General features: G+C 43.1%; 1 protein-coding gene across 1 annotated transcript in view; it reads left to right on the top strand.

The window, feature by feature from the left end:
• Window positions 1-1,933: 1,933 nt before the first annotated feature.
• LOC144598919 (coiled-coil domain-containing protein 68-like) overlaps window positions 1,934-12,339 on the top strand; it is a 54,933-nt gene continuing 44,527 nt past the window's right edge. The window contains exon 1 of the mRNA XM_078409504.1: window positions 1,934-2,097. The gene's annotated coding sequence lies outside the window, so the exon portion shown is untranslated. The remainder of the gene's footprint in view (window positions 2,098-12,339) is intronic.

Below are 12,339 nucleotides of genomic sequence, written 5' to 3'. Positions count from 1 at the left end.
TTGAAGGTAGATAGAAAATGCTGGAGTAACTCAGCAGGTCAGGCAGCATATCTGGAGAGAAGGAATGGGAGACGTTTCAAAAGAATAAGCCAGAACAAGTTGGATTGGACACACCCTCAGCAAACCTGCCACAAACATCACCCGGCATGCCCTGAAATGGAACCCCCAAGGAAAAAGGAAAAGTGGTCGCCCTAGGAACAGCTGGAGAAGAGGTGTCCAGGAAGAAACGTCTGGGAGTGGGCTAAACTGCGGAGATCTCGAAAGAACCGCCAACAACCAAGTGAGGTGTAGGACATTTGTCAATGGCCTATGCTCCCTAGAGGAGCCAAGGGTTTAAGAAGAAGAAGAACTGAACTGAATTCCTCTAATTTCAACAAATCAGCTATTAAATTCATAAACTACCCAAACCTTATCTGTTGAATTAGCCTGTATTTTTATTATAGGTCAATATTATAACTACAGCAAAGTAAAGTCACAAGGTTAGTCAAGGCCAGCAACCTTAAATATGAACACATTTTGCACAGAAGCTGCGTAGCCTGCAGAATGTTTCCATCATTGTCAGATTAAGTGCAAATCCAACATAATCCGGGATGAAGTAACCTTCTTTATTGGTACACCATCCATCATCCTAAACATTCTTTTTCTCTGCTGATGGTGTTCAGAGTGCTCCATCCAAAAATTGCTTTGTATTTAGGAAGCATTTCCCCAAAACTACCACATCTCATCAAATATATCAGGCAGCTCCTCTTGAGATGCATGTATATATATATTTATATTGGGGAAATGCTTCCTAAATACAAAGCAATTTTTCCACACATATACCAATATCCACACATATCCACACATATACCAATATCTCCACACATATACATCAATAAATACACACACACACCAACATATACACACTCACGCACACACTTCAATATATACACACGCATGCACATACATCAATATATATTCACACACACATCAATACACACACACACACACACACACACACGTATGTGTGTGTGTGTGTGTGTATTGATGTGTGTGTGAATATATATTGATGTATGTGCGTGTGTATATATTGAAGTGTGTGCGTGAGTGTGTATATGTTGGTGTGTGTGTGTGTGTATTTATTGATACAGTCCCATTAAAGTGATCATTTGCTTCCTGTTTCTAAGTTCGACCCATAAAGCCTCATTGGACTGTTCAATCGATTTCAGAAGTGAGACCTAACCATTGAATCCAGATGCAGTCAGATTTTATCATCAGTACAGGATATGAGTACTACCAAAGTGATTTAACTTCATAGCAGCATCCTGGTGGAATAAACATATACCTTTGTCCCATATTAGTACATTACTCTATTATTTTCATTGAACTATGGAGTCAATTATGGAATATCTATGATGACGTTTTTCTAAAACGGCTGGCTTAGTTAGAAATAAATTCCCTGGGAGAGTTGAGATATAATCATTCCTAATAACACAATGGACATGATCATCTCCCTTGTTTTTGATCATGCACACTTGTATTTTAAACTCCCAGCTTTTATTTGACTTGTAGGGAATGTCTGCACTGTTTATGGTAATATACTAAATATCACATGGTCTTATGCTGATATAGGAAATGGAAGTTAAGTTCCTTGGCTATCTTAAACCAAGTTCGCTCTCTCTGGGTTTAACTGAAATTGTCACCATACTAATTTGAAAGCCTTTGCCTGTAAAGTACACTTGGAAATATTCAGACTGATTCACATTCATAATGCAGAAGTTTCGTTTTTACAGTATTTCTACACGGCAAACAGCTGAATGTATGACGGCCCAGCTTTAAGAAATGTTTTTGCTGTTGGCAACCTGCCAACGAGGAAGTACAAAGGTGTAGCTTGCGTTTCAGAGACAATTAACATGTTGTGCAGTGTAGACAAGAATGAAAGAGTTTCAATAGATAATCGGCCACAAAACTTTTCAATTTGCTGCACGAATGAATATCACCATGCTCCATGATTTGGATAACCTGCTTACGAAGCGTTCGTGCTGGTAGCAGCTCATTCAGCAGGTGCAGTATTACAGGCATTTCCAGTTTTCAAAGATCCCCTTCCATTTTAGAAAGGTGAGTATTATTTACCTTTTTGTTTACTCAGAAGCAATAATAATCCCGATTATATAAATTATTTTTGTTAAGGAAATCTGATGTGTTTTGTGTAAGAAGGAATTGCAGATGCTGGTTTAAACTGAAGATAGACACAAAAAGCTGGAGTAACTCAGCGGGACAGGCAGCATCTTTTGAAAGAAGGAATGGGTGACGTTTCAGGTCAAGACCCTTCTTCAGACTCAGACTCTGTCCCGCTGAGGTGCTCCAGCTTTTTGTGTCTATTCTCAGACCATTGTCCTGAATTACCAGTTCATTGGGAGCTCAGGAAGAATTAACAGCGATATAGCATTGTATACACATAAATAATCTGCAATTAATTTCCCTTCATCGTTGATTGACGTCTAGAATTAATGAGTCTGGACAACGTCCACTCTTGTAAAGTGGGGTAATCGAGGAAAATAAAGTTGCACATAAACCAGAATAAGGAGGGTAGAAGAAGTTAGAAGCTAATGGAGCATGTAGGGAGGCAGTAGGTAAAGGTGGATAGTTAGAAGAGGGTTACAGTCTGAGGAAGGGGTCTCGACCCAAAATCAAATGAGTGCCTGTCAATACGTAATTACTTTTGTGGGTGTTAATGAGAAAGTATTATTAGTCCGGTTGATGACTTGTGCTGAATTGTGTCTTTTACTGGGACACACAAAGGCACTGAATCAAGCACACTGGACAGATTGGATCGACAGGCCATATAGATCTCAACAGTCCCATATTCTGGTCGGTTTGGTTCTTACCTTTTACTGTACATCTTTTTAGCACTGAGGCATAAACAGGAAATGCTGAAAACGCTCAGCAAGTCAAATCTGTGGAAAAGAAAATACCGTAACGATCTTGATCAAACGCCCTTAGACAGAACTGGGAAAGAGAGAGAGAGAACAATACCAAGCATATACGTGGCAATTGTTTCGCTAAATACTTATGCCCAATATGCCTTGGCCTACATGATCTCCCGGTTGCCAAACATTTGAACTCCCCTTCCCATTCCCATACTGACATTTCTGTCCTGGGCCTCCAAGGATGCTACCTGACCCACTGTTTTACTCCAGCATTTTGTGTCTATCTGAAGTATGGGTTCTCTGTTCGTTTATTTATTTACTTATTTATCTATTTATTAATTTCCCTATGTTCTCTAAATCTCTGTAAAGCATCTTTGAGTATATGAAAAGCGCTATATAAATAAAATACATTATTATTATTATTATTATCTTCAGCTTTTTAAGGTGTGGGGAGAGCAAAGGGATAGATAGGAAGAAGAAATATCTCTGACATGATAAGGCTTGAGTTGCCATGGTGCATAGCTGCTAATAATGCTTTTTCCACCATGGACAAATTTCCTAATTGTGTTTTTCATTAATATGTCATTTTTGCAGTATTTCTTCTTCTGCTACCTTGCATAATTTATGTTTTGTGTGTTTGTCTGAGACCATCTGCCTGTGATGCTGCTGTAAGTAAGCTTGTTCATTGTACCTGTACCTCACCCATACTTGTAAACATTGACAATAAACTCAGCTTGATTTTTGGTACCATCCCTCCCCCACTCAGTCTGCAACTTAAAACTAACTAGCTTCATTCTTTTCCTGTTCTGACAAAAAGTCTATAACCCGAAACATTAATTATGTTTCTCTTTCCTACAATCTGTGCCTAATCTGTTGAATGCTTCCAGTATTATTTTGCTTTTCAGATTTCAATGATCTATATTTTTCTGATTTTCATTTATCTATTAGTCTTCCAATTGTTGATGACTCGGATCATTGAAACATACATTCATACATTGAGGGGACCTCAATGAATCATATAGAATGGTGACAGGCTTGGATAGAGTGGATGTGGAGAGGATATTTCCACTAGTGGGAGAGTCTCGGACTAGAGATCATAGCCTCAGAATTAAAGGATGTTCTTTTAGGAAGGAGACGAGAAGGAATTTCTTTAGTCAGAAGGTGGTGGATCTGTGAAATTCTTTGCCACAGAAGGCTGTGGAGGCCGTCAGTGGATATTTTTAAGGAAGAGATAGATAGATTCTTGAATAGTACAGGTGTCAGTAGTTATGGGGAGAAGGCAGGAGAATGGGGTTAGGAGGGAGAGATAGATCAGCCATGATTGAATGGCGGAGTAGACTTGACGGGCTGAATGGCCTAATTCTACTCCTATCACATGACAATAGACAATAGACAATAGGTGCAGGAGGAGGCCATTCAGCCCTTCGAGCCAGCACCGCCATTCAATGTGATCATGGCTGATCATTCTCAATCAGTACCCCGTTCCTGCCTTCTCCTCATACCCCCTGACTCCGCTATCCTTAAGAGCTCTATCCAGCTCTCTCTTGAATGCATTCAGATAATTGGCCACCACTGCCCTCTGAGGCAGAGAATTCCACAGATTCACAACTCTCTGACTGAAAAAGTTTTTCCTCATCTCAGTTCTAAATGGCCTACCCCTTATTCTTAAACAGTGGCCCCTTGTTCTGGACTCCCCCAACATTGGGAACATGTTTTCTGCCTCTAACGTGTCCAACCCCTTAATAATCTTATACGTTTCGATAAGATCTCCTCTTATCCTTCTAAATTCCAGTGTATACAAGCCTAGTCGCTCCAGTCTTTCAACACATGAAAGTCTCGCCATTCCGGGAATTAACCTAGTAAATCTACGCTGCACGCCCTCAATAGCAAGAATATCCTTCCTCAAATTTGGAGACCAAAACTGCACACAGTATTCCAGGTGCGGTCTCACTCGGGCCCTGTACAACTGCAGAAGGACCTCTTTGCTCCTATACTCAACTCCTCTTGTTATGAAGGCCAACCTTCCATTGGCTTTCTTCACTGCCTGCTGTACCTGCATGCTTCCTTTCAGTAACTGATGCACTAGGACACCCAGATCTCGTTGTACGTCCCCTGTTCCTAACTTGACACCTTTCAGATAATACTCTGCCTTCCTATTCTTACCACCAAAGTGGATAACCTCACACTTATCCACATTAAACTGCATCTGCCATGCATCCGCCCACTCACACAACCTGTCTAAGTCACCCTGCAACCTCATAGCATCTTCCTCACAGTTCACACTACCACCCAGCTTTGTATCATCTCCAAATTTGCTAATGGTACTTTTAATCCCTTCATCCAAGTCATTAATGTATATTGTAAATAGCTGCGGTCCCAGCACCGAGCCTTGTGGTACTCCACTAGTTACTACCTGCCATTCTGAAAGGGACCCATTTATCCCCACTCTTTGCTTTCTGTCTGTCAACCAATTTTCTATCCATGTCAGTACCCTACCTCCAATACCATGTGCTCTACTTTTGGCCACTAATCTCCTATGTGGAACCTTGTCAAAGGCTTTCTGAAAGTCAAGGTACACCACATCCACCGGCTCTCCCCTGTCAATTTTCCTGGTTACATCCTCAAAGAATTCCAGAAGATTAGTCAAGCATGATTTCCCCTTCGTAAATCCATGCTGACTTGGAACAATCCTGTTACTACTATCCAAATGCTCTGCAATTTTGTCTTTTATAATTGACTCCAGCATCTTCCCCACCACTGATGTCAGACTAACTGGTCTATAATTTCCTGTTTTCTCTCTCCCTCCTTTCTTAAAAAATGGGACAACATTAGCTACCCTCCAATCCACAGGAACTGATCCTGAATCTATAGAACATTGGAAAATGATCACCAATGCGTCCACAATTTCTAGCGCCACCTCCTTAAGTACTCTGGGATGCAGACCATCAGGCCCTGTGGATTTATCAGCCTTCAGTCCCATCAGTCTACCCAACACCATTTCCTGCCTAATGTGGATTTCCTTCAGTTCCTCCATCACCCAAGGATCTCTACCCACTAGAACACCTGGGAGATTGCTTGTATCTTCCTTAGTGAAGACAGATCCAAAGTACCGGTTCAACTCGTCTGCCATTTCCTTGTTTCCCATAATAAATTCCCCCGCTTCTGTCTTCAAGGGACCCACATTTGCCTTGACTATTTTTTCCCTCTTTACATACCTAAAAAAGTTTTTACTATCCTCCTTTATATTATTAACTAGTTTACCCTCGTACCTCATCTTTTCTCCCCGTATTGCCTTCTTAGTCATCTTCTGTTGCTCTTTAAAAGAGTCCCAATCCTCTGGCTTCCCACTCTTCTTTGCTTTGTTGTACTTCCGCTCTTTTATTTTTATGCTGTCCTTGACTTCCCTTGTCAGCCACGGGTGTCTCTTACTCCCCTTGGAATCCTTCCTCCTCTTTGGGATAAATTGATCCTGCAACTTCTGCATTATTCCCAGGAATACCTGCCATTGCTGTTCCACCATCTTCCCTGCGAGGGCCTCCTTCCAGTCAATTCTGGCCAGCTACTGCCTCATACCTCTGTAATCCCCTTTGCTATACTGTAATACTGACACTTCCAATTTACCCTTCTCCCTCTCAATTTGTAGAGTAAAACTTATCATATTGTGATCACTGCATCCTAATGGCTCTTTTACCTCGAGTCCCCTTATCAGATCAAGTTCATTACACAACACTAAATCCAGAATTGTCTTCTCCCTAGTAGGCTCCAGTACAAGCTGTTTTAAGAATCCATCTCGGAGGCACTCCACAAACTCTCTTTCCTGGGGTCCATTACCGACCTGATTTTCCCAGTCTACCTGCATGTTGAAATCTCCCATAACCACCGTAGCATTACATTTGTGACATGCCAATTTTAGCTCCTCATTCAACTTGCACCCTATGTCGAGGCTACAGTTTGGGGGCCTGTTGATAATTCCCATTGGGGTCTTTTTACCCTTACAATTCCTCATTTCTACCCATACTGATTCTACATCTCCTGATTCTATGTCACCCCTTGCAAGGGAGTGAATATCATTCCTCACCAACAGAGCGACCCCACCCCCACTGCCCACCTGTCTGTCTTTTCTATATGTTGTGTACCCCTGAATATTCAGTTCCCAGCCCTGGTCCTCTTGTAGCCATGTCTCAGTGATTCCCACAACATCATACTTGCCAATGTCTAACAGAGCCTCAAGCTTATCCACTTTATTTCTTATACTTCGCACATAAAAATACAACACTTTTATTTCCGTATTCACCTCCCCTCTCACACCGGTCACAATTGGCCCTGACCTTACTCTCTTATCCCTTCTAGAACTTCCCTCCCCATTCATTCGAGAGTCCTTTGCAATTTCTCCTGTATTTGCTTCCCCTTTAACTCCATCTCCATATTCCCAGTTTGTCAACCCCTCCTTCCCACTACTTAGTTTAAAGCCACACTTGTAGCACTAGCAAACCTACCTGCCAGAATGTTGGTCCCCCTGCTGTTAAGGTGTAGCCCGTCCCTTTTGTACAGGTCATCCCTACCCCAGAAGAGATCCCAGTTGTCTAGAAATCTAAATCCCCGCTCCCTGCACCAGCCCCTCAGCCATACATTCATATCCCCGATCTCTCTGTTCCTGTTCTCACCAGCACGAGGTACAGGTAGCAGTCCAGAGACAACCACCCTCGACGTCCTACTTCTCAGTTCTCTTCCTAACTCTCTAAACTCACTTCGCAGTATCTCCTTCCTCTTCCTCCCGACGTTGTTCGTGCCCACGTGCACAACTACTTCCGGTTGATCGCCTTCCCTCGCTAGGATGTTCTGAAGCCGCCCCGTGATGTCTTGAACCCAGGCACCAGGGAGGCAACAGACCATCCTCGAGTCCTGCCTGTCGCCACAGAATCTACTGTCCGTACCTCGGACAATGGAGTCACCCACTACTATGGCTCTTCCAGACTTTGGTCTCCCCAGTCGAGTTTCCTTGCCTGGATTAGAGCCACCGACCTGTCCGCTGCTCGGACTGGAAGCATCTTCTGCCCCAACAGCTCCCAAGAGGGTGTACCTGTTTGCAATAGGCACAGCCACCGGGGTCTCCTGTAGTCCACGTTCACTCCCCTCTAAAACGGTCTCCCACCTTCGCTCGACCTGGACCCTATGACCTTATGATCTTATCAGGTCTATTATTGAGGGAGCTACAAATTTGCAGATCAATGTTGTTACGGATATTGGCATTAACTGTATACTTTCCCCTTACATTCCACCTCCCAAAGTGCAGCACCTCACACTTGCTCAGATTAAACTCCATCTGCCATTTCTCTGCCCTGTTTTGTAGCTGATCTATCTCCGGCTCTATATCTTAACAGCTTCCCACATTGTCTGCAACTCCATTAATTTTGGATAGATACAAAATGCTGGAGTAACTCAGCAAGACAGGCAGCATCTCTGGAGAGAAGGAACGGGTAACGTTCGTGTTGAATCCCTCCATCAATTTTGGTGTCATTTGTAAACTTACTAATCAACCCAACTGCATTAACTTCCCTGTCATTTATATACTGTATATCACATATAACAACGTTCGATTGGTCACATATACCTCCCTTCCACCACAATCCTCTGTCTTTTATGAGTAAGCTAGTCCAAATTAACTGGTCACAGTGAATCCCATGCATCTTAAACTTCTGGGACAGCCTATCATGAGGGGTTTTTCCAAATGACTTACATGTAGACAACATCCACTGTCCTGCCCTCATTGATCACCTTTGTTGTATCAATTTTTTGTTACTAATTCTTAGTTAGACAATATACAATAGACAATAGATGCAGGAGGAGGCCATTCGGCCCTTCGAGCCAGCAACGCCATTCAATGTGATCATGGCTGATCATTCTCAATCAGTACTCCGTTCCTGCCTTCTCCCCATACCCCCTGACTCCGCTATCCTTAAGAGCTCTATCTAGCTCTCTCTTGAATGCATTCAGAGAATTGGCCTCCACTGCCTTCTGAGGCAGAGAATTCCACAGATAGTTGCTCTGTTGCAATTTCAAATGCTAGAAATTATTCATGTTGCAGGAGTATTCAAGATGTATTCTAACTCGGAAGCTAAATCAGAAGTTTAAAAAAATAAATCCAATTACCAAACACACCCATGAGATTATGTTATCAAATTGTGGGAATCGTTACTTTGTTTAAAATCTTTCTCCTCCATCTCCTGTGCTTATTCTGTAATACCTTCAGTAAATATCACTCTTATTTGTTCGTGAAATGATCATAAAAATAATTTCAAAAATTAAGATTTATTTTTCTAATATGTGGTTTTATTAACATTCTGGGTGAGGCAACTGCATATTTGTGGTTTTGTTTCTTCACACTTCACACAGTCACTTCAGCAATGTAAATGTTTAAACACACATTTTTGGTTTTAAATGCCAGCTTATTCTATATACATTTTCTTGCTCAGCATTCTGAGCAGATAACAAGATGATATTTAACTGAAAAATAACCGTAGTACAATTATTTGGTACCATATTAGTTTAGTTTAGCTTAGAGATAATAATAATAATAATAATAATAATAATAATAATAATGCATTACATTTATATAGCGCTTTTCATATACTCAAAGACGCTTTACAGGGATTTAAAGAACATAGGGAAGTGAATAAATAGATAAATAAGTAAACGAACAGAGAAAGGAGACAGAAGGTGAGGTGACCTTCAGTGGTTGAAGGCAGTACTGAACAGGTGAGACTTCAGTGATGTTTTGAATGTGGTGAGTGAGGAGGAGTCTCTGATGGTTTGGGGTAGTGAGTTCCATAGGGTGGGAACAGCGATGGAGAAAGCCCTGTCCCCCCAGGATCTGAGTTTGGTCCGGATGTGGGGGGATAGGAGATTGGCAGCAGCAGAGCGGAGGGTGCAGGTGGGAGTGTGCCTGTGGAGGAGGTCGGTCAGGTAGGATGGGGCCAGGTTATGGAGGGCTTTGTAGGTCATGAGGAGGATTTTGTACTGGATTCTCTGGGGGATGGGGAGCCAGTGGAGTTTGTAAAGGACGGGGGTGATATGGTCACGGATCGGGGTGTGGGTGAGTAGACGGGCAGCGGAGTTTTGAATGTATTGAAGTTTACTGATGATTTTTGAGGGTGCGCCATAGAGGAGGCTGTTGCAGTAGTCCAGACGGGAGGTGATGAAGGCGTGGATGAGGGTTTCTGCAGCTGTGGAGGAGAGGGATGGACGGAGACGGGCAATGTTTTTGAGGTGGAAGAAGGCTGTCTTTGTGATGTGTTTGATGTGTTTGTCGAAGGAGAGGGTTTGATCAAAGATGATTCCAAGATTCCGGATGTGAGGGGAGGTGCAGAAACAGGCCCTTCGGCCCACAGAGTCCGCAATGACCAGCAATTAACACTATCCTACGCACACTAGGGTCAATTTACACATACACCGTCAATTAACCTACATACCTGTATGTCTTTGGAGTGTGGGAGGAAACCGAAGGTCTCGGAGAAATCCCAGGCGGTCACGGGGAAAATGTACAAATTGCGTACAGACAACATCCGTAGTCGGGATCGAACCCAGGTCTGTAAGGCAACAACTCTACCACTGTGCCCATATTGTATGGACATTTTTGTTGAGCGTAGAACAGCCAGGAGTTGCAGCAGCTGAATACTTCACAGTAGTGAATGTAACAGCTGACAGTGGAACCTGAGGTAACAAATCTGAAGCAGGACATTCAGTACTGCCTGTATTAGAAGGTATTAGATACAAGGAGAGATTGGACAAACTTGGATTGTTTTTATCAGTTCATAAGTGATAGGAGCAGAATTATGCCATTTGGCCCATCATGTCCACTCTGCCATTCCTGCCCTCTCCCCATACCCCAGCAGATGAACCATCCAGTATGTCCTCTCTGAGTGCCGCCTTGCCAGTCTCCCTGATTAGCAGTGCAATTCTTTTACCTCTTTAGCCTCTCTCTCTATCAAGTTTGACCATCGAACCCTGGAATATTGATCTGCCATTCATGTCCTTCTCACAACCACATTTCAGCAATGGCCACAACATTATAGTCCCAGGAAATGTTTCAGGCTCTAAGTTCATCTGCACTCTTCACAATAATCTTTGCCCATCAGGACAACATATTCCTCCACCTCTCCCTGCCTGTCCTTCCTTAGCTTCCTAACCTCTACCTTACCATCATTCCTTCCAATTGCTGACCTACTACTCTGTTCTCACCACCCCCCCCCCTCCCCGCCCCCTGTCTCTTACCCTCTCTAGCTAATCTCTCTGTGTGGATCAGCTGGGGAAAGGGTGGGGGCAGCTTTTCAGAGGATATTATATTATTATGCTAGCATTTATATCAAGAGGACTGGAATACAAAAACAGAGCAATGCTGAGGCTCTTGAATGAATGAATGAATGAATGAATGAATGAATGATTCAATCAATCAATCAATCGATCAATGCGTTTGTTGGCCAAGGAATGTGCTTTGGTGCTCCTCTCGCAAGTAACAACACGAACATACAGTAAACAATTAAGAATAAAGCATGAAACATTAAAACATTAAGAATACAACATGTGAGTGAAATAAACCAGAGCAAAAAGAGTCGATAGACTTTTGGTTGTTCAGTACTCGTGGCGGCTTTGATAGTCCGGAGAAACTTTCCAGAGGGAAGTGCTTCAAAGAGTTTGTGGCCAGGGTGAGAGGGGTCAGAGATGCTCTTGCCCGCTCGCTTCCTGGTCCTTGCAGTGTACAGTTCGACAATGAGGGGAAGGTTGCAGCCATCAACCTTCTCAGCTGATTGAACGATTTGTTGCAGCCTCTGGATGTCATGCTTGGTGGCTGAGCCAAACCAGACCATGATGGAGAAGGTGAGGACAGACTCTACGATGGCAGTATAGACTTGGACCATCATTGCCTGCGGCAGATTTTGTTTCCTCAGCTGCCGCAGGAAGTATATCCTCTGTTGGGGCTTTTCGACTGTGGAGTCGATGGTGGCCCCCCATTTAAGGTCCTTGGAAATGATGGTTCTAAGGAACTTAAATGACTCCACAGATATGACTATGGTGTTGTTGATGGTGAGTGGGGGGAAAGGAGGGGGAGCTCTCCTAACGTCTACTATTAATTCCAGTCTTAAGAGCATTGAGCTCCAGGTTGTTACGAAGGCACCAGGACGCCAGCTGTGTCACTTCTTGTCTGTAGACAGATTCCTCCCCATCCTGGATCAGTCCAATTAGGGTTGTGTCATCCGCAAACTTGAGAAGCTTGACAGGGGAGTCTGTGGAGGTGCTGGTCAGGCTGCATTTGGAGTACTGTGAGCAAATTTGGGCCCCATATCTGAGGAAGGATGTGCTGGCTCTGAGAGGAGATTTATAAAAATGATTCCAGGAATGAATGGGTTAGCATATGATGAGTGTTTGACAGCAC

The sequence above is a fragment of the Rhinoraja longicauda genome, chromosome 1 (genome assembly GCF_053455715.1).
Source record: "Rhinoraja longicauda isolate Sanriku21f chromosome 1, sRhiLon1.1, whole genome shotgun sequence".
In the NCBI taxonomy this organism is placed as follows: domain Eukaryota; kingdom Metazoa; phylum Chordata; class Chondrichthyes; order Rajiformes; family Arhynchobatidae; genus Rhinoraja; species Rhinoraja longicauda.
This window is presented reverse-complemented; position numbering and strand designations above follow the sequence as displayed.